Source organism: Ptychodera flava, unplaced genomic scaffold (genome assembly GCF_041260155.1).
Source record: "Ptychodera flava strain L36383 unplaced genomic scaffold, AS_Pfla_20210202 Scaffold_38__1_contigs__length_1544198_pilon, whole genome shotgun sequence".
Classification (NCBI taxonomy): domain Eukaryota; kingdom Metazoa; phylum Hemichordata; class Enteropneusta; family Ptychoderidae; genus Ptychodera; species Ptychodera flava.
In genome coordinates, this window is record NW_027248360.1 from 989,627 (window position 1) to 1,012,334 (window position 22,708).

General features: G+C 39.4%; 1 long non-coding RNA gene across 1 annotated transcript; it reads right to left on the minus strand.

The window, feature by feature from the left end:
- Positions 1–3,822: 3,822 nt before the first annotated feature.
- Positions 3,823–15,567, minus strand: LOC139127842 (uncharacterized). The gene is made up of 3 exons (XR_011551151.1): positions 15,357–15,567; positions 13,084–13,235; positions 3,823–4,171 (listed from the first exon to the last, which is right to left on the minus strand). It is a non-coding gene; the product is annotated as an uncharacterized lncRNA (long non-coding RNA).
- Between the last annotated feature and the right edge of the window lie 7,141 nt (positions 15,568–22,708).

Sequence of the window (22,708 nt, forward strand, 5' to 3'; positions counted from 1 at the left end):
TTTGAAGATGCTCTAGAGATGGGCCGGGACCCAATGATGATGGAGTGCACAAACCATGCGCATTGAGAGTACTTCTTCTGACATTTCGATAGTTATTGTGGTCACGCACTTGTGAACGCGTGCTCAAAGAGAGTCAATGTCCAAAAGAGTGTTGTTTTTATGTGTGGACATCGCCTTTCGGAATACCATGCCGTCAATATCTCCCCAAGCATGATTCGACCTTGTTGGGCGCCGTAGTGCTGACAATATTTGTTGACTATTTCTCAAAACATCTTGTCACTGTCCGTGCTAGTAGACGGACCACGTCGTTACATGTATAGGTTGGCGTTTCCCTAATGACAGTACCCATAGGTTCGACAAATGATCACTGATGGCATCGATGACATTGGGCCTTAGTTAGTGACCACTACCTATCTGACTTACAGATTGATATATGGCGGGTGCCACATGTGGGGCAGGATGCGCTTACTATTTTCGAAACACCTGACATCACTTCTTGGTCTTTGGCCAGAGGTCCATATATCTTTCTTTCATGAATTTGACTTTGTTTGTACCGTCTATTTACTGTCTGTTCTGTGCTGTTTTGTGTCTATGTTTACAACTATTGTCTTACAAATTTTGACCTAGTGTTATTGGATTATGGATTGGTATGATTGCGATTATTAATCTGTCAATTTAGGATGGATGTTTAATATGACAATACTTTGATTTATCAACTGATAGAGCGGAAAGTGTCACTAAATTTAGTCAATGGAAGATGACAATATTCCGATTGATTCACATCACAAGAAAGACTGATAGTAATTTCGGGAGTCGTTTTTCTTTCCATGTGTAAAAACAACAATTAAGACAGCAAATTCTGAAAAAGAAAACAGGGTTTATTGACAAAAAAGCAAGAGCTACAGCAATCATACATCTAAATCTAAAACAACATCTTTACCCACTGTCTTTTTATTCGCATTAGTTTTATTCTGAGACGAAATCGGATGTTCATCGATCCAACGTGTAACCCTGACAAAACATTCAAGTTTTTTTCCCTTAAAGGGGAAGTTCACCAAGGATGGTTTTTAACATGTGCTAGCTTTGTGGTCACTTACCCCAGAAAAGCTATTTCCGCCATTTATAACTTGCACGATTTTACAAAAACCGATAGAAATAGTACAGGAAGTTGCCCATGTAATTTGAATCATGGGAAAAAGCGCCAAGCTTGGAGCTTGCATAATGTGATATGGAAGGCACCATTTTCCCATGGGTATTGCATCGTCCACTCACCCATGCTTAAACCAGGCTGTGCGTATTTACATAACTTTTGTTTATACTGAGTATCCTTGCATAAACGGTGAATCACTTATAATAAACTGTCCACTGTCAGATTTTGTGTTTGCTGTTTACTACTGCACTTCTGTCAGTGGACAATGTGGGGGCCATACCCATCCAAGATGGTCCCTTCCATATCACATGATGCAGGCTCCAAGCTTGGGCTTTTTTCCCATGATTCAAATTACATGGGCAACTTCCTGTACTATTTTTATCATTTTCGTAGAAAATCGGGCGAGTTATAAATGGTGAAAATAGCTTTTCTGGGGTAAATGACCACAGAGCTACCACATATGTAAAAATCATCCTTGGTGAACTCCCCTTTAATGGAAGGCGGTCGTTGTCAAATTCTTGAATAAACGCACACTGTAAATTTTTGGACCACAGACGTGATTTAAGAGCTTTTTTGAAAATTTGAAAATTGTAAGCTATACGAACAACGTTGTTCCTCCGATGAATCTCACAATCAAACAGTTGAAAATCAAAAATGCCCAAGGAAATGGAATAAACCTGAGACGTAAAATTATTAAAATAATCATAAGGCCACTAATACCGACTAAAAAGCGCTATCAAATACACACACTTCTGAGCTTGGATTGAAAAAATGACTTCTAATGGTAGCAGGGGCTAATGGTTTCTTCTTGTTCAATGACCTGTTGGTCTCATCGATGCTTTTAACGCATATTGCCCAGTGCATTGCCCTCTCAGATAATGGGCAATTAAAAAATCTAAAGTTGTCGCTTTATGTACTCCATTTTTGATTCATCAAGTTTATCCTTTCCACGTGAGCCAGAAACATTACTTGATTTCCTTTCCTCATGTGAAAATAATACACGGTTTAATCGAGCTGCAAATCTCCTTCTGACCCCACCTGATCCTCTGTGCACTTCAAACATGTTTCGTCTGACACGTATTTAGTTTCATGATCATCATCATCGACAACAACACCTGAGACTACTGGACTTTCATTGTTCACTTGCAATTTGGTATCTGTTAACGCTCGCAGTGTTTCTGCCATACTATTAACACAATCTATTAGCTTATCTAGCTTAGTTGATACACTGTCACTGATGTTGTTCTGTGAAACGTTAACAATGACCGGACTTGACGGCATTGGGATTGGTGTTTCGTCTGATGATGAAGTTGACGGAATAGCGGTAGGTGTTTTCCCCATCGATGAACTTTGTGACATGGGAGTTGTTGTGCTGTCAACCAATGAACTGACAGTTGGTGGCATCTGATTGGCTAGTGCATAATCCTTTTTTTGTGGTGAACTTGGACTTCCCATGTCAAAATTGATGATTTTGCCTGAGGACACACACACAAAAAAAAAACAAGTTAGTACATATTAAATTATGTTACTGGTTTACTTTATTTTTACTTTTATTTTAGGTATGCTGAAAACCAACGAGAACATAACTCTCAACTGGCTCTATAAACACGTAAAATTAGCTAAGTACATAATGAAATAAGAAGTAACAAGGTTTTCGTTATCACCGTATGAACTCAGCATATGCAACAGGTTCATTTTGTCAAAACCTATCAAAATTTTACTCTCTCGTGACACTTATTTCATTTGTCTTTTTAAAGAAACATGAGCAACGTCTACTTTGAAACCATACAAGTATCTGAACTATAACACATTTGGTGGCATTTAATCCTTGTGCTTTGGTCAAATTTTCGGTACCTTTGCATTTTGCTTCTTCTGGTATGCAATTACTGTATAACCGAAACCCTAACTTGGCTTTAGGTGTTTCGCCGGTAGACATGTGCTATACTGAAAATGTGGTCAAGACCTGATACTTTTATCATTCATCTATGTGACAAAATTGTGTTTGGGATAGCAGCAGCAATGTTGAAACCGTTAACAAAAGGAGATTTAAGGGCAATTATTTACGGTGTATGATTCACACTTATTTTGAAATTATTTTTCTCCACATCCAAAAGCCAATAAAAATCGAGAAAACTTGACTATCAATCTGAATTACATTAACCATACAATGGTGTTGCAAACATTCGCCCAAACATTCGGTGTTGTTGGTTTGCATTTATACACTTCTATATTTCATCTTTTCAATCGATCCGATGTCAAAGAAGCTGTGTAGCCGGAGACAAAGAAATCATGCATTGTCATGACGCCTAATGAACTGTTGTGAAAACTTTGCTAAAAATTTGGATCAAATTTCCGTCACATTTCTGTTTACTTTTATGTAGCCCATAATTTTATTGTTTGTTTGGTCAAGCTTGACCCATGGTTACTTTACCATGCTTGACCGAACATAAAACTCAGCCGTAAGTTCAGTATACAATTTGCGATATCTGCCTATGGGATAGCTTTCACGGATGACCAGAGGGTAAAAAATAATATTAACAACTGCGTCGGCAATATACCAGTTCATGGTCTGCCGCATAGAGCCGAAAATATAGACACGTCCACAAAACTGTCAGAAGTACAAGCAGTATGCACTTGCTTCTGTCACCATAGCGTAACCACATAGGTAAAAAGACCCCCAGCCGCCCTAAACAAACATGTTATGACATCATTAGAGACCGCTATCTCGAAAGTATACAGTTCCTTTTTTACCATCGTCTGATATTGTACTACAATACTGAGTGGATGTGCTGGGTAGAAAGTATACTACAGTATAATGAACAGAACAAATAAGACATACCTGCGGTTCTTCTTCACTCTCAAATCTCAACCGTTTTCTGGTGGCCTTTTTGTTTCTTTTCTTTTTAGGCTGTGTTCGTTCTTGCTGGTCGGCGATCTTAGGGTTATTTTCATTAACGTTTTTTCCCATGTGCTTACTTTCGATATAATCCCTTTCTTTCTCACGCAAAACTTCCTTGTTGTCTGATTTGGGGGTGGGGGAAATGAGAGAAAAATTATGAATAACAGCAACATAAGTATACCTATTTATGTACAAATACGCGAAATGTATGTTTGTTTATATTGTTTTTGTGATCACTCTGTGTGAGCGGTTAGGTAGTAAATAAATGTATACTAAAATGATAATAAATGAATACTAAATGTGCCCTATGTTTTCATATTCCGTTTTTTAACCGTGGACATATACGCACATATGACAGCTACAGACTAAGCCAAATTGCCTCACATGTGTATCGATACTGTGTACATATAGAGTCATCGAATCCTGCTTATATGACCCTTTGTTATCCGTATTTTCCTGCAAGTCCTCGTTTTTCATCTAAAACATGCAAATTCAGCTATAAACAAACGGCATTATTCATCAAGAGAAGTTACTTGACGTGGATGGTCCCCGAATGTTTTCTTTAATCATGCTTGATATTACCAATGTGATTGCTTTTGTTATTAATGACTAACCAACTATTAATATACCGAGTAATTAGCCCTACAAGTATGGCTAGAGTGTCGCCGCCTCACATGTGTTCCGTAATGGAAACTTAGTTACTGAACAAAATGGCCGTCGAAAGTGCGCCCTCAGTGGCAGTCCTCTATTTTCTTCCTTTTTCATGGGCAGGGGAGATTGATAGAGTAAACATATAGGTGGGTGTTACTAAGTAATGTGTTGTACCAGGTCAGTTTTTTTATCACTATTCATTAAAACTGTTTTCCTTTATGCAATTATGTGATAAATAGGGAATATAAAGCTTTTTTTTTTAATATAGCCAAATATGATGACATTCCCCACAATTGAACAATACACAGACTTCAACGTAAACACAAACACATGCACATGACACAACTTTACAATAAAATGCTCAGTGCAATAAAACAATTATTTCATCAAAGTTGTGATATTTTATTTCAACGTCTCATATTTAATATCAGATATATACAATATTTATGGCAAATTACAAATTTACAGTTGATCATTTTCTCAGTCATTCTTTTTACACACCTCTCCGTGCAATCCTGGGTTTTGTATGATCTGGATGGACTAACACATGGTGGTCCTTCATTAGACAAGTAATTTTTTTTAAATCATCACCAGGCATAGTTTGAAAATTTAGTAGATGTTTGTTGAATTTCTGGTGAATGGCCTCAATCCCCTGTTCAGAAAAGAAACCCAAACCACGACTGTATTCCCTAACCCTCTGACCCACGTGGCACTCTAAAAGGTGTAGCTTCGGAAACACATTTATTTCTGGGAATAAAGCCCTGAAATGCTCCATTAGGTTTTTAATACTTGATTCTGTGAAAAAAGGTAAAGAAGAAAAGATTAGACAAATTAAATTATATGTAAACTGTAGTCTTTGTAAATTTACACAAAATGAATCATGAAATCAAACTTTTTTACTGAACACATTTATCATAAGGCACCTAAATCTCTGTGGGAGTGTTGAAATATTGTCAACAATATTTTATTCGGGTAAGTATATTTATTTTGGGTCAAAAAGTTACCTGTAGAGAAAAGCAGGAGCTAATTACACAAACTAAAACACATAAAACATGTTTTCCCATAATTACCATATTATATGTAATGCACTTCAGTAATCCCAAATACAGAAAAATACTGAAAATTTGTTTCTTCATTTCTGACACAATTATACTACAAAGTATGATACATTATCAAGTAATTGCATTGTATGTATGTATGTATGTATGTATGTATGCATGCATGCATGCATGCGTGTGTGTGTGTGTGTGTGTGTGTGTGTGTGTGTGTGTGTGTGGGTGGGTGGGTGGGTGGGTGGGTGGGTGGATGGATGGATGGGTGGATGTATGTATGTTTGTATAGATGTATGTATAGATGTATGTGTAGATGTATGTATGTATGTGTGTCTGTGTGTGTAGGTGTGAGCCTCGTAGCCCTCATACATACCTAACAAAGTAATTTCCTCATCAGTCAAGTCACGACTGACTGTATATATGTTGTGGCACTGACTAAAGTAGGTAAATAGTGGTTGGTATTTAGCAACGATAGCACGAGCCTCATGCACCAACTCAGGACAAACCCTCTCTGTGGTTTTTACAACACTTTCACACAGAAGACTGACATTTTCAGGCTGTAAATGAGTCAAATCAATAGACTGAGAATTGAAAAGTACTTACTCTTTGAACTCCAATGAAACAAGTGCACTCTGAACATGGCACTGAAACAAAGCATGCTGGTAAAAGATTATAGCATATTGAAACAAAAAACTATGAACAGTTAGTACTGAAAATAAACCTGTAACAATAAAATCTTTTCAATTCAAATAGAAATACTAAACCGTGTCTAAACTGAACATGAGACTGAAAATGCTGTTCAGTTTATAGAGGTTTATTTTAAAGGCAAGGACTAAGATAACTGTTAAATATGGATAGTATTCCGGCTTGGATAGTGTTCAGTTTAGACAGGTTGTACTCTAAATAAATTGGAAGTTAGACATGCAAACAGGTCAACAATTAACACAAAACATAAACAAATCTTATATATTGATAATCTGACAGAAAAAACTGGGTTAATCAAATAAATTGTTCACCCTAAAGGTTCCCACAATAAACTCTCATTTTGAATTTGATTTCCTTACAAACCTTACAACATTTGTCTACATGATTCCCTACAAAGGCCTGACTGTGATAGCTTTGTAGGTACACATGAATAGAGGCTAGAGCAGACTCCAGACCTCTCACTGTGAAGCCTGCATGTTGGGGTAATTTTGCTTTCAGTTCTTCTGCTTCCCTTTTCTATAAATAAAGACAAACACATGAACTAGGTTATTTATCTTCACCTGTGAACTGAAAGAAAATAAATTTGGAAGTATAGAATGCAATACTATTACTGCATGGTACTGTAAATGCAAAGTTCATAATAAAATAGTATTAACCTTGTCATCTGCTTGTTTGTACGATGCAGTTTTCATAGATTCCATATGTCGCAATTCATTAAGAGTGACACCACCATCACCATCATCATCACTGTCATCATCATCATCACTGTCATCATCATCACTGTCATCTTCAAGCATGACATTCTCAATTTGACAGCCAAGATTATCAGCTGTCTCCTTGAGGGAGTCAGCCTCAGACTCAAGTTTAACAAGCTCTTGTATGATGTTAGCATATTCATCAAATTGCTCAGACTGCAGGACGGGCTCATCGACATCATCTGTTTTTACCATATAGGTAAAAATTTTGATGTCAAGTAGTCGACATGCAGCCTGGAGGAGTTTGAAAAAACGGTGAAAAATCCCAAGAGAGATGTGCAAAACTGGAACAGCAACCTGTGTAGATATGAAATAATTGATTTGGTCAGTGGATAACTGTGCATTTTGCCTGAAATTGAAAAGAGACAATGAATTATACAATGTGTATGTCAAAAAAGAATACAGACCCTGCATAGTGGGATTTCAAAGTATGGCTGTCTAACACAGTTGTTGTACAGTTTGGCATCTTTCATTATACTTCCATTCATCTGGAAACTGGTGTAGTCTGCCATGATTTGAGCCAACGTCCTGTTTTGAATCAGTGGCCTTTCATCTGGAGCCATGTTTGCCGTTTCTCTGGTGACAAGGCACCAAAGACAAAAGTGCTTGCCTATTAATAAAACAACAATAGTTGAATGTTGACAGTGGCTCACAAAAGAGAAATCAACACAAACAAAAACAGTGGATTAATATTCACCATCATGCAAAAGAATATATGACAAGATTTTGGGATAAAGAATTTCTGACTTCAGACTTATAATTAATTTCTCATGTACTTTTGTAATTATGATCACATATGTCACCACAATACTCAATCTGATTTGAGATACTTTTTGTAGGGGTGTCACTTGAACCAAATTATGGTTGTTCAAAACAAATTGACATATGTGAACACATACCACTTGGTCCAGATAAACCATATATCTTCAAAAGATACTCGTAGTCTCCAACAATCCAGACCACAATTGATCTATCCCTGGGTGAATTAAACATTGTCTGGTTAGAACATTTAAAATTCTAAGAAAAAGAGAGCAAACAACAAATCTGAAACAAAGACAAAAATAATTAGAACAAAGTAAAATAAATAAACCTACTTCCATTCATAACCATCAAGTAAATTCACTTGGTTGTGGTTCAGTTTCAATGCTGTTCTTAGGTTCTTGTCAGTGTCTTTTGCCTGAAATAATTCCAGACAACTGTGTTGTCACAGCTGTTTGGCTCAGAGACATTCATAATCTGGAATACAGTTTTCATGGACCCTCCACCATGGTCACCACCTATTTTCCACCCATACTTCTGTTGGTGGGATGATCCTGTGGGTTACAAGCTTACTGGTTCTGTGAGGAAAAAGCACAACAATTTACTTTACCTAGATCTACATTGTATATGTTTGACAGCAATAAAAGACTAACAACTATGTGATAATTAGCTGGCTATGAATGCACATGTACAGTACATATGACTATTTACAGTGTGAAACTGGTAAGTATACTGGTAGTTGTATGCAAATTGTATTCAGAATTGTGTATTGGTACTTGGTTATATGTACAATACTGATAGTCTACAGTCTGAGAGTGGTATGTGTTGGTTGTGTATGTACACTGTACTGTACTGATAGTCTATAGTCTGAGAGTAGTATGTGTTGGTTGTGTATGTACACTGTACTGTACTGATAGTCTACAGTCTGAGAGTGGTATGTGTTGGTTGTGTATTGTACACTGTACTGTACTGATAGTCTACAGTCTGAGAGTAGTATGTGTTGGTTGTGTATGTACACTGTACTGTACTGATAGTCTACAGTCTGAGAGTAGTATGTGTTGGTTGTGTATGTACACTGTACTGTACTGATAGTCTACAGTCTGAGAGTAGTATGTGTTGGTTGTGTATTGTACACTGTACTGTACTGATAGTCTACAGTCTGAGAGTAGTATGTGTTGGTTGTGTATGTACACTGTACTGTACTGATAGTCTACAGTCTGAGAGTAGTATGTGTTGGTTGTGTATGTACACTGTACTGTACTGATAGTCTACAGTCTGAGAGTAGTATGTGTTGGTTGTATATGCACTGTACTGTACTGATAGTCTACAGTCTGAGAGTGGTATGTGTTGGTTGTATATGCACTGTACTGTACTGATAGTCTACAGTCTGAGAGTGGTATGTGTTGGTTGTATAGCACTGTACTGTACTGATAGTCTACAGTCTGAGAGTGGTATGTGTTGGTTGTGTATGTACACTGTACTGTACTGATAGTCTACAGTCTAAGAGGTAAGTATATTGTAATGTATACCAGTACTTTACTGACAGTACATACATTTGTAATGGTAATTCTTCTATCTGCAAGAGAAAATCTTTCCGTCATTATCACTCGCTTAAAAAAGTGTATGCTAATCATCTACTCCTTGATCCGCAAAGACTGAAAATAAAAGTGAAAAATCATTATTGACACCTTTCAAGGTCATCTAGTCTTGTAAGGACAGAATTTACTAGATCGGATACAGCAACACAAGGGGCCATCCTCAATTCACGCAGTTTGCTGCCATCGTTGCCTTTTACAGTAAAAGTAAAGGGAGATTTCGAGATTGCAATTCAAACTGCAGCTCTGTTGCCCGTTGTCGGTCTCTCCTTTCACTGTCAATGGTGATATTCCACTGTCTCACCATCTAGAATGAAATGAAATGAGGTTGCTATTGACTTGACACAAAGGACATTCATCACAATTAAAAGGTGACCTTGTGAATTCATTCTGTTGTCATCAAATATACAAACTTTTGTAGTTACAAAAATACTGTCAGCAAAAATGTTTTTTTATTACCTTTGCTTTCATTTGATTTGCAAGAGGCAAATTTACAAGCTTATAAATTCAAATACAAGCATTAAACAATGCCCTTGTCTATTCAGTTCACACGTCTACACATTTTTTCCTCATTCATTTCTATCAATTAACCACTGAGTGCCTTTGAACTGTAAATATACAAATTCACAAAGTAAACTTTAATCAATTTAATAATATTTACAAATTTATCTGAAAATATACCACACTATTTGAGATATAAAACAATGTTAATACCTTTAATTACTACATACCTCCTGACTTTGCGCAAGCTTGACCATGTTGCACCGAGATCTACCTTTAAAAGCAGGCCTGCCCCAGGTTGAACATTAGGCAACAGACCAGATGACTTCAGTAAAGAACGTCTGTCCTCTGTGTTCATCTTATGCATCTCTGCTACAGTCTGGCAAGTTGCTGCATCCACCGCCACCACTTAAACCCTGACGAACATCTGCTATCAACTTGGACCGGTCACTTAAGTTCTCTTGGAACACTCAGTGCTAGTTTTCCTTGCTTTGACTGTTTTGGTCATCACAATTGGCTGTGTGTAAAAGTACAAAATATCTAATAAAAGTATGTGCATATACTCTTATTATGATCATAAGAAACAAAGTATGCAGTCATACACTACAAAAAAATACTTATTTACAATGATGTTAGAAAATGGCAATAATCTCACAATATGTTCAATAATCAGCTATGATTATCATTATATACTAATTCTCAAATATTGATCATGTGAAGAAAGGTCCAGTAACAGCACTGGGACAAAGTTTCCCAATGATGATGAAAGATAATAAAATACTTACCTGGCCTTTTGTTTTAAATTTAACTGTATTCCCTTCAGCCTGTAGCTTGTGTTTAACAATTGCTGTTGACAGCTCCTCAAATGGCCTAAGACCAGCAAGCTCCTCAATGTTGTCGGTGACAACCTTTAGGCTGTCCAGTGGTGACTGCTGTGTTGTAGTTGTACATGTACATGGCTGTTGCTGAACTTGCACAGCCTCTTCTACGGAACATGTACCACTGGCTTTCCGTTGTATGACAATGAACAGTAGTAGTGATCATGGCTGATTGTTGTGAATCTGCATGACTTAACGTGATTTTGTAGTTCTTTCAACTGAACAGTGACCTCACAGCCAGTGATGTTGTTGTCACAGGCAATAAGCTGATCACCCAACAATTTCTTAAATGCAAGAGGGACTGATGCAACACTGGTGACATTGACAGAAACGCGACAGACAGGACAAGTACTTGATACAGACAACCACTGACTCAAACATTCGGCACAAAATATGTGAGGTCCGTCACACTGAAGTTGAACACACTGATCCACAACATTTCTACAAATAGGACAATCAATATCCAAATCCATATCAATAAACCTGTCCTTGCTTAAATTAATGTGACATGCTAATTTGTTGCTGGCTTTGTGTATGACCATTTGTTGGAGGTCACTGTCAAGAGCAGTACATGCACCACTAGAAGTTGTACCAGTGGTCTTCTGTACCTTGGCTGAATCGCCCAATTTGCTACCTCTGTTTTTTGATGTTTTCCTTTTTCTGCCTGGAGTACACAGCGAATTACATACGAGGCAACTTCCTATTCTCGGTGCTTCTCCCATTCAAATACCTGAGTCCCTGGTCTATAGCATTTCCCGGCTTTCCGGCTTTGTTTGGCAGTGTCCACACAACGTTTGCAGTCTTTGCAAAACTTTGTCGGGTGCATTGTTCCCTCATCATTGTCAACTTCCACCGAAAAAACAAATTTAAATCAACTGAGTAATCTTTACACAGATAAGTTGTGCCGCGAAATTTAGATGCACAAATTCTGCACCGTTGAGAAATCAAATTTTGGTGGAACTCATAATTGTAAGACGAAGACATTTTCAAATACAATTCATACTTCGCGCCTTGCCGGTCAGCTGACAGACGCCGTGACCATGGAGATTACATCTCAATCGCTCACACCTTCGGGACGAAAATCAAAACCCGAAGAACACAAGCAAACCCGAAGCAATCACACGGTACGCATTCGATCATTCACTCACACACAATCAATAAAAAATCGGTTTGAAGTTATAAAAAAATGATTATATTGTTCAAAAATGGAATAAATTACACGCCAACGATCATAATATTACCTTGATGCAAACAACGAGACGTGGGTTACGTGGGTTACTGATGTGCTGGTCGAACGTTCGTATCCCAAAATCAGCTACGGCAGCCGCCATGTTGTCTTGCCCAACTAAAGATCGGATATCTTCGGATATTATTCGGCTCTCCGAATGTGAGTCGACAGACCGTATATGGAAAGCGACGTTCCCGAAAGGCGGGAAAGCGAACTCAACATTCAACTCTCGCTAGAAATCGCGCCAAATCTCGCACAGCTGAGACAGTCTCGCGGGTTCGTTTGTTCATTTCTTTCCTCACCACTAAAATTCGCAGCTTCCGGGTAATGAAACACGCGTGGCCTAAAAGGCGGCGTAGCCAAAGCCGGACACTCTAGCCCTACTTGTAGGGCAATTAACCAATAAAGTATCCCCCACTGCAACGTTTTAGCAGGCCCAGCACAGCCCCTGATCAGAGTCCGCCTTAAAAATATGTGAGAACAGTTCCTAACGCCCAGGGTCGACGATAATATAGGATGGAGTCGAGGGGCGGACCTGCGTCCGAGCTCGGACTTAACTTCTGCCTTCGCATTGCGTTTGAACGCATCGAAAATTACCGACGTCGAAAAACGCTCCCCATGCGGCGACTTTTAGGCATATTTTATAGGTAACCTGTGACGCTAATCTTGTCTACACAACCGGACATGTTAACAATTGTCCCTTAGCTCCGCCCATACGTCTGATTGACCAGAAAACCGATCAGGGTGCCACGGTGCATGCCGGTAATTCTCTGGAATCGTTTTTCATTGCATAGCCGTTGTATGTTTTTACGCATGTACAATCGTATCTACTCCAAGTTCAATACTACTGGCGGTATGAGTCTGTTTAGGAATGTTATTCTAATACATTAAGCTGTTGTAGATTACTCACCTCGTGTTGCTATAACAGTCGCCTCGTACTGGTTTCTGTCATGCCATCTAACCATCACTTTGTCACCTGTCATGGCACACCATCGATTTTTTTGAATGGCACAACAGCAACGGTATCTTCTTCAGCAAAGTGAACAAAAGCAAATGCAGGAGCTGAAAGTAAATTGAAGTTCATCATGAAATTATGGAATTTCGTGGGTTATTGTGATGAGATCAATTTATACCTTTAAAGTTTAGACATATTTTTATGCACCTCGTCAAATTAGCGGAATGACCAACCCGCTAAGATCAATGCAGCTTGGACTCGATGTCTTGTGTGCACATTGGGCGTATTCTGAACCGGGAGTTCACCACTACCATATAGGTGAATCACCGCGTGATGTTAATACGTCTTTGCCTAGTTTGATTGTTCAAGGAATGTACAACAAGTGGCAGAGCTAGACAATGAGAAAAGGAGCTAGCAGATTTGCAATCTAAACAAGTTTCTACTAACACTTGAAACTAAAATCACCTTGCATGCATGCATGCATACGTTTTTCGACAGTCAAATCGTGTCAAACCGCGATAGGGTTGTGCCATTCCATTATCACACGCACGAGCCAAGAATTCGTTATTTGTTGCCTTAGAAATGTAATTCCCATAACGATTTCAAGCTTAAAAATTCTAACTTCGTTTTGAATAACATCAAGTGGTAGTGTGGACAAGTTTTCATTCATGTGAGCGAAGAATCTCATCCACGTACCGTACGCGGGAAATGCAAGACTATTTCAATTTCAGACTTTAAATTCACTTGGGGCAAATATACGCAATTGCAAAGTACAAACATCTCAATGGCACAGGCACTGCAACGCTCACGCAAAGGTTGTAACTCGACCCGTTGTGAGTTTAGAGATGTTTCCGAAAATTATTCCCGTATTTCATTAAGACTGTATGCGCGTTGAACCACCCTGGTGTTAAATCATTCGGAGTAAATTATCTTAGTCTATGAATTGTTGATATCACGACGCCTTTTGGACCATGTTGGTGCCCGGGGGCTTAAAGTGAAAAAGTCCACGTCCACTGCATGCATGGAATAGTCCCAAGTTCAGACTGCCGCTCAAAGTATACACACCTTCTCGGGGGCGAAAACACAAAACAAAACTACAAGGACTCCAAAAATTTCGGAATGAGTGTATTTTGTTATGTTCTAATGAACATAAATGATTTTTATGAAATTTTCATATCAGACAATAATTTCCATTGCGGGAGGAATCCTGCCATGTTGTTAGTTTATATAGACGGCCACAGCGAAGATCGACGTGAAAAATTCCGATGCGACCAAATTGATGCTACTTATATAAGGGCAGTATCGTGACTTAGAACGAGCAATATCTCGTCTCGGTAGGTTATTCAAGGGAGGATAAACTGTGCTTTTCCACGTGACAATTGCATGTTCATTGGCTTGGCCTGGCTTTGCCCGAAGGAGTCAGCCATGCGGTACACGCTTTTCAGAGCTAATTGGCCAGCACGAGCGTAGCGCTACCGGGTAAAGTCTCAGCTTGAATATCAAAATTTTGCCAGAGTGACTGAACTAGAAGTGGTTCAAGTCCGTGACTAGCATATGTTTGCATAGGATGCACGCAATGGTTTGTGTTCTGTTGTGTTTTGTTTTAATAAAAAACGTGTGAATGGCTGGCTAAAATGAGTGGAGCGAACGTAGACTGGCCCCAGTCGCCTTGCTTTCTCGGTAGCTACTGGCTGACCAAGGCGTTCACATCACGATATACGCAACAGCCTATTAGCGTGACGGGCTGCTGTTTAGTCCTTCAATTTCTTATATATGTTTTGATACTTAAATGCCCACAGACTTGAAGCAAGTCTAAAGCGAACGCAATACAGGGGAGTTGCACCCGGAATGTGAACATGTAAATCTGGGAACTAACTCACTACTGCGCAGACTCAATGGTAAAGCGTTCGATTGCCAAGAAACCCGACCTGGGTGTTAAACTTCATGAACTTGTATGAAATAGAAGAGACTTTTGCAAATGATTTGATTTTCACCGACTTGAACCTAGTCTATGACTGAACGAACTGCATGCATACTACTGCTCCAGGATAAATATGCTAAAACATGAACGCTTTAGTTGAACGGTATTCCTGTAGTGACGTCGTCTTTACGCGTGATGTTTTTGTGAGTTCGCCGAGCGCGACATAATTCAACCATCCATGATTCAACGGAGATTTCAAGAACTTAAGAAGCAAGCAAGAAAGAAATGCATTAGTTTCAATACTTACGTTTCATTAGCTGCCTCACCCTTGAAGTCCTGTACACCTTCGCTTGTAAACGTTCCGACATTCTTGGTATGCTTGTTGATACGATTATTGTGGGTGACGACTTTCAGGCACTATGGCGAGTTACCGGCTTGTCTTGGAGTGCTGTGCACGGGGTCGGCTTGTCTTCGATAGTGACGCGATTTGTAAAAGTGCACAGAGATCCATTCAAAGCACAATCACAAACGTTAGCGTTCTGCCATTGGCTGATGGACCATTTTTGTATTTAGTCAGCAGGGATTGAGCTTTCGGCCCATCAGATCTTTTTCACTTTATTCTCGTCGCGATAAGTTTACACACACCAAACTTCCGATGTATTTAGGTATACCGCTGGTGATGTTGTTGTATTCTTACATATCTGATATCACATTCCCCCCGTGAAGCCGTCGTTTTATGGAGGAAGTGAACGTCGTCATGGGGAGTCTACCAGATAAGCTCAAAGGGTCATTCATTTTGGCCCAAGGGGTTGGTAACGGTCTGTGGGTTGGTGAAATAAAATGTGAATGGTACGACTACACTCTCATTTGTCTCACGTGTCATTTATTTAGAATAATATATATTTTCACTGATTTCATTTTCACATGCGGATTTTTCATCGGTGCTAGCCTTCCTCAAAAATGTCCACATAGAATGAGTCCCTTTATACAAATGGTATCAACTGCAATCACTCCAAGCGCGCGAATATTGACCTGTAATGTTTCACAAAGTACACGCGCGCACTCTGTGCACTGACCAAGCGACATGTACCAATTTCAAGTGAAGTACTGCGGGACGAAAATACGTAAAACGTATTTCTAACTTGTGTGCCTGCTTAAGGAAAATATCTCAAGTTTGAAAACGGCTGAATTTCAAATTCAGTATCGGAATGACGAAGGAGACACTATAAAGTTATCCACAGTGAACTCGATGTCAATGATTTGTATCGTTGCTCAGAAACTCTTCCGAACGCGGAATACAAGCAGGTAAAATTAGAGGTCGTAGAAGATTTCTCTCATCGAGTACGCGGCAAGCGACTCTCTTCAAAATTACGTGAGTTGGAAGAATATTCGTTCGCTTTATCCCGGCTTCGTCGAAAAGTGTACTTGCAGTGGATCAAGGCTTGTAACCATGTCGATGTATCGAACGACACGTTCTATGTTTTGCTCTGTAACTTGTTCTGCAGGTACCTGCGATATCCTCTTGTAACTATAGTTCAAATCTCGTTTAAAGATGTCGTATATAGTTCTGTGGGCAGGGCAAGGAATCGATGTCACAGATTTCACTATTTAAAAGCTCCGCGCGAACTTCGCTGGCTGTCATCGATGGCTTCCTTGTTTTCAGATACTCGACATACTCGACAACATCTGCGGAGCTTTACACTCAGTGTCAGTTTTCGGACAGGGTAGTGAATTTCGCCCAAAGCCGTTTCATAAATGACGAGCACTACGAACTGTCATACCTTTCGAAACTTTATTGTGTTTTATCCTCAAACTGCTAACACCGACAGAAGTGTCATAAATTAGGGGGTCAAAGTTGCCAAATTTTTGACCCATGTTGAGTGCGTAGTAATCGGACTGCTATCGCAATAATCGGACGTCGTATTTGGAATATGATTATAGGGGCTAAATACTGATATTTTGAAACTTCGAACCCCGATTTTCAATTTCGTTGTGTTTAGAAAACTATGTGGAAACATTTCGTGATAATTAGTTACGTTTAATCCATGGTCGACGCAACTGTATTTCGACGTGTATAGCGCTTAGATATCGGACACGGGCTGTTTCTGTGTGTTGCGTTCGACATCTTGTATCGTACGGTGTGGCTAACTTCGCCAAGTTTGTAGTGCCCGAACTAGCTTCTACCTAAAAAAAAACTATCAAAACGGGACAGTAGCGTCACCTGACTTAATATGCGGTAGCATGCCTTGTAAAACGCTATCAATACGGAGCGAAGTGAGTACAACGAACAGCATGTCCGAAAACTGAGGTCGTCCGAAAATCACACTGAGTGTACTGTGTGGGCGTCCACTTGCTCTAGCCGTTACAGTAAGACCGGTTTTCTTGAATCGCCTCAAAATAGTTGCCACCACTGTTGATGCCGATATATTTTTGTCCTGAGCAACAGATCTTATAGAGTGTCCATTCAGCCAAAGCTGAATTATTTCAGACCGCACTGTCGGGCGAACCCTTCGCTTCGACGACATGTTCGGTGGAGATAGTTTGTGCGCGGGACAGACAACGTAGTGGTTGATACAATTTTATTAGGTTGGGAGAATGATCGGTAGTAAGTTCACATGTATATTTTTTAAGGTTACAGGCCTACTGGTGATAAAAGACGAAAAGCGAGAGAAACAAAAAATAAAGCAGTGACACTAGGTAAATGATACAAACAGTAAGAAAATGAACAAGAGTCATTGATTTAATAAAATTTTATTTTGTGTCTTCATTCAATAAAGTGGAATATTCCGTCCCATCTGTACAGCCGCCACTTTTATGGCCAGGCTAAGCTCCCGGTGGAATTCCAGAAGCGTAAACAGCATGTGTAATTCTACCTGATTACTTGGGTGATTACATGGGAATGTAACAACATCACCAGCGGTATACCTAAATACATTGGAAGTTTGGTGTGTGTAAATTATCGCGACAGGGATATAATCATTAATTTAGATATGTTTATCGTACCCAGTAATCGCAGTTTACATTCCGACGGTTTAGCTCGGAAGGAACTAGACACACTGACGTCACCTCTGTTTACTGCGAATCCATTATCTAATGCGCAGAGGCGGTGAGGACAGGTAAATACCGTATCCACGATAAAGTGATCATAAGTGTTTGTAAAGACAGATGTAGGAAGTTTATTTTAGAATTGTTTCAAGCTTAAGCTCTTCTTCTTCTTCTTCTTCTTCTTCTTCTTCTTCTTCTTCTTCTTAGGGGCCCAAGCCGACCGGCTGGACCCTATCGTTATTGCTCAAGTTCTACTGACTTCCTCTTCTTCTTCTTCTGCCGTTTCTTTGCTCACCTAGATCTCTCGAACGGCTGAACGAAAACTTCTCAAACTTGCAGGGCTAATAGGAGCCAATTAGTACTCGTGCACCTGACCCTTGAAATTTTGATTGGTCACGTGACCTGGCGGCCATATTGGATTTTCCAAAAACCTAAAGATGGCTTCTCCAGAAGACGTAGGGGTCTAGTCGATTTGAAATTTTTTGTATAGCAAGCATGACCTAAGGTCTTTAGAATTTGCAAATAAAATCGCATGCGGTCATATGACCTGGCCGCCATATTGGATATTCTAAAGTACTCACTCAATCTTTAAAAATCTTCTTCTCCAGAACCAAGACACCGATTGAGCTCAAATTTTACTCATCTTATCCTTACAGTGATCTCTTTCATGTTTGCAAAAATCATTTTGATCGGTCGCGTGGTTTGGCCGCCATATTGGATTTTGTGAAATCACAATTTAATCTTTAAAAATCTTCTTCTCAAGAACCGATTCACCGATTGAACTAAAATTTTACATATATCATCTGAAGTGTGATCTTTTTCAAGGTTGCGAAAGGCGTTTGGATCGGTCACGTGGTTTGGCCGCCATATTGGATTTTGCAAAAAATCGTAATTTAATCTTTAAAAATCTTCTCCTCCAGAACCAAAACACCGATTAAGCTGAAATTTTACTCATGTCATCCTAACAGTGATCTCTTTCAAGTTTGCAAAAAGCCATTTTGATCGGTCACGTGGTTTGGCCGCCATATTGGATTTTGTGAAATCACAATTTAATCTTTAAAAATCTTCTTCTCCAGAACCGATTCACCGATTGAACTAAAATTTTACATCTATCATCTAAAGTGTGATCTCTTTCAAGTTTGCAAAAGGCGTTTGGATCGGTCACGTGGTTTGGCCGCCATATTGGATTTTGCAAAAAATCGTTATTTAATCTTTAAAAATATTCTTCTCCAGAACCACAACACCGATTAAGCTCAAATTTTACTCATGTCATCCTTACAGTGATCTCTTTCAAGTTTGCAAAAAAAACATTTCGATCGGTCACGTGGTTTGGCCGCCATATTGGATTTTGTGAAATCACAATTTAATCTTTAAAAATCTTCTACTCCAGAACCGGTTCACCGATTGAACTAAAATTTTACAGCTATCATCTAAAGTGTGATCTCTTTCAAGTTTGTGAAAGGCGTTTGATCGGTCACTCGGTTTGGCCGCCATATTGGATTTTGCGAAAATCGTAATTTCATCTTTAAAAATCTTCTTCTGTAGAACCAACATACCCAATCGACAGAAATTGTACATGCATCATCTATAGTGTTATCTCTTTCAAGTTTGTGAAAGGCATTTGGATAGGTCACCTGGTTTTGCCGCCATATTGAATTTTGCAAAAATCGTAATTTACTCTTAAAAATTGTCTACTCCAGAACAAACACACAGATTCAATTGAATTTTATGTATATCATCTAAAGTGTGATCTCTTTCAAGTTTGTGAAAGGCGTTTGGATCGGTCACATGGTTTGGCTGCCGTATTTGACTTTGCAAAACTCGTAATTTAATCTTTAAAGACATTCTCCTCCAGAACCAATACACAGATTGAACTAAAATTTTACACTCATAATCCCTAGTGGTAGTTTCTTTTTAATTTCCGAAGGCATTTGGGTCAGTCAGAAGGTTTGTTCGCCGTATTGGATATAGCGAAAATCGCAATTTAATCATTAAAAATCTTCTTCTCAAAAACAACACACAGATTCAACTGACATTTTACTCATGTCTTTCTTAGTACGAGCACTTTCAAGTTTGCGAAAGGTATTTGGATCGGTTAAGTCGCCTCACTGTTCATAAGGCTGCAGTTTAAAACCTCGTCAGTCAGAAGATCGATCAGTGATGTATGTTATATTGTACACTTGAAAGTCAAAGACGGCACAACAGACTGCAATGCCCGCTGTCAAATTCAGCTAGCAGTCACACGAACCCTAATCTCGGCCCCTTGTGTAAGGCAACTTTGGCGACAAGCTTTTGTACGCCAGGTGACGTTGTCAAGTATACTTAGAGGAGTGTGCCACTAGCTTTAAGGGGTGGCCGACTGCTGTGATTAACTGAATAAGAGCGGGACAAGGTCCTGCCAGGGCACAATTACTGGGGTCTACGCACAGCTGATATGTGAGTGTCAAGGATCATAAATGAAGCTATTCGGGTAATTTTATATGTAGGTGTCTGAATGCACGCTCACTTATTCATCACGAATAAAAAAGAAAGATACATGACATTGCAAGGTGTGGTGATTTGTTTATGATTATCTATCAGACATGCATGGAGTGGCCCTTGTGCGTTATGTAACTGAGAGCATGTAGCTGATTAAAGATGTAAACAAGACCACATCAAGCCCAGCTGTTTATGTCGTAAAAATCGCTGATACACATCGATTAAAACAACACCTTGTTTTATGAAGTTCTGTAGCTTGATCGTATTTCACTGTAATTGCTTTCTGCCATTGCACGCCCGGTCTGTGAAATCGCCGAAATTTACCCGATATTTATCAGCGATTTGGGGACTCTAATATCGATACTAGACGATACTAGAATGACTTGCCCTGTGCCTCGGTACGCCGGATCTGTGAAATCTGTGATATTTACCCGATATTTATCGACGATTTGGGGACTCTAATATCGATACTAGACGATAGTAGAATGACTTGCCCTGTGCTTCGGTACGCCAGATCTGTGAAATCTGTGATATTTACCCGTATTTATCGTCGATTTGGGGACTCTAATATCGATACTAGATGATAGTAGAATGACTTGCCCTGTGCTTCGGTACGCCGGAATCTGTGAATTCGCCGATATTTACTCCATGGTTTAGGCAATTTGGGGACTCTATATCGATAGTAGACGACACTAGAATGACTTGCCCTGTGCGTCGGCACGCAAGGTTTGTGAAATCGCCGATATTTACCAGATATTTATCGGTGATTTGGGGGACTCTAATATCGACACTAGACGATACTAGATTCCGTCAAATCGTGGGTAAATATCCGATATATATCGAAGATTTCACCACCTTACTGTTCTGGTCAAACCCGACTCCCAAGGACTGACTGACTTCGACTTAGGCGATACTAGATTCTGTTTAATCGCAGGTAAATATCCTATATCGGAGATTTCACCACCTAATAGATCTTGCCGAGCCAATCTAACTTCGATATTGTACAGTCTATAGCCGTAACTATCAGATATCATATAAAAGTGCAATGTCGCTTTGTCTTCCCCTGGCGGCAACCGGTGATAGACCAGTGCGAGAACGCACCAGAGTTGTCGACAATATGACAAGTTTTACTAAAGGCGGCAGCCAAGGAAACACGAAATCATAAGAAAACTTCTTGATGACAACGTATCAGTGCAACGGGTGTCGATCATTCTGATGTGATCGTTGACCCACCAAACAGGTTGGAGTCACTGAACTGTTGCGAAGAGGCTGTTCAAGTTACGGATAAGTTTATATATCCGTGTTTGGCTGTAGAGGCCTGTGTGATTATGGATAATTGCGGTTTCCACCATGCATGATATATTGAACAAAATCTCCAACGACTATTGCGGAAAGTCTACCCTGAATTTGGAAAGTTAGGTCACGGCAAAAGCATACGGCTTTTTTTAACAACGTAGAGCGAGTAAGGCACTCCTGAACGGCGAAATGTTGGTGGTGTATTGCTGCCAACAAGCAAATATCCCTACTGACGTTAGAAACTTGTGTGAATTGGCTTCCTTAATGATGAATTCGCAAGAATTTTCAGTGTACTGTGACGTGATATCGTAAACAGGTTTTCAGAGAAGGCGCTCGCTCATCTGCCGAGTCGACGTACTTCCACATTCATGTCGTGCAAATGCCCAAGTCTTGTCGCGATATTTGAGCATTTAACTTGATCGTCAGTGAAACAAAAAGATGTTATTCCATATCAAAACATTATGTGTTTTATATTTTAGGGTTCTGTTTACGTAATAGACATGAACATTTGGATTTATGATCCGTGATTTCCGCGATCCGTGGCATGATTCAAGCTGGCCGTGAATACGCACTGACGTTTTTGGTCATGACCCCTGACCCAAGTGTCATCGATACGCTGTGCGCTGTCCGAGCATCGCTTGCTAAATTCATGGAGCTTGAAAATTGTGCTTTACCTGTAGGGGGCACTTGAAAATTTAGTGGTCCTTTATGTTTTACATTTTCCGACTCCAAGTTTTTTGTAGGTAATTTAATGAAAAATGAATACCATCTTTATGTCATTCAAATGTTGTAATGTTAGTAATAATTTAACAGAATCTACAACCATTTTGTCACATTCCA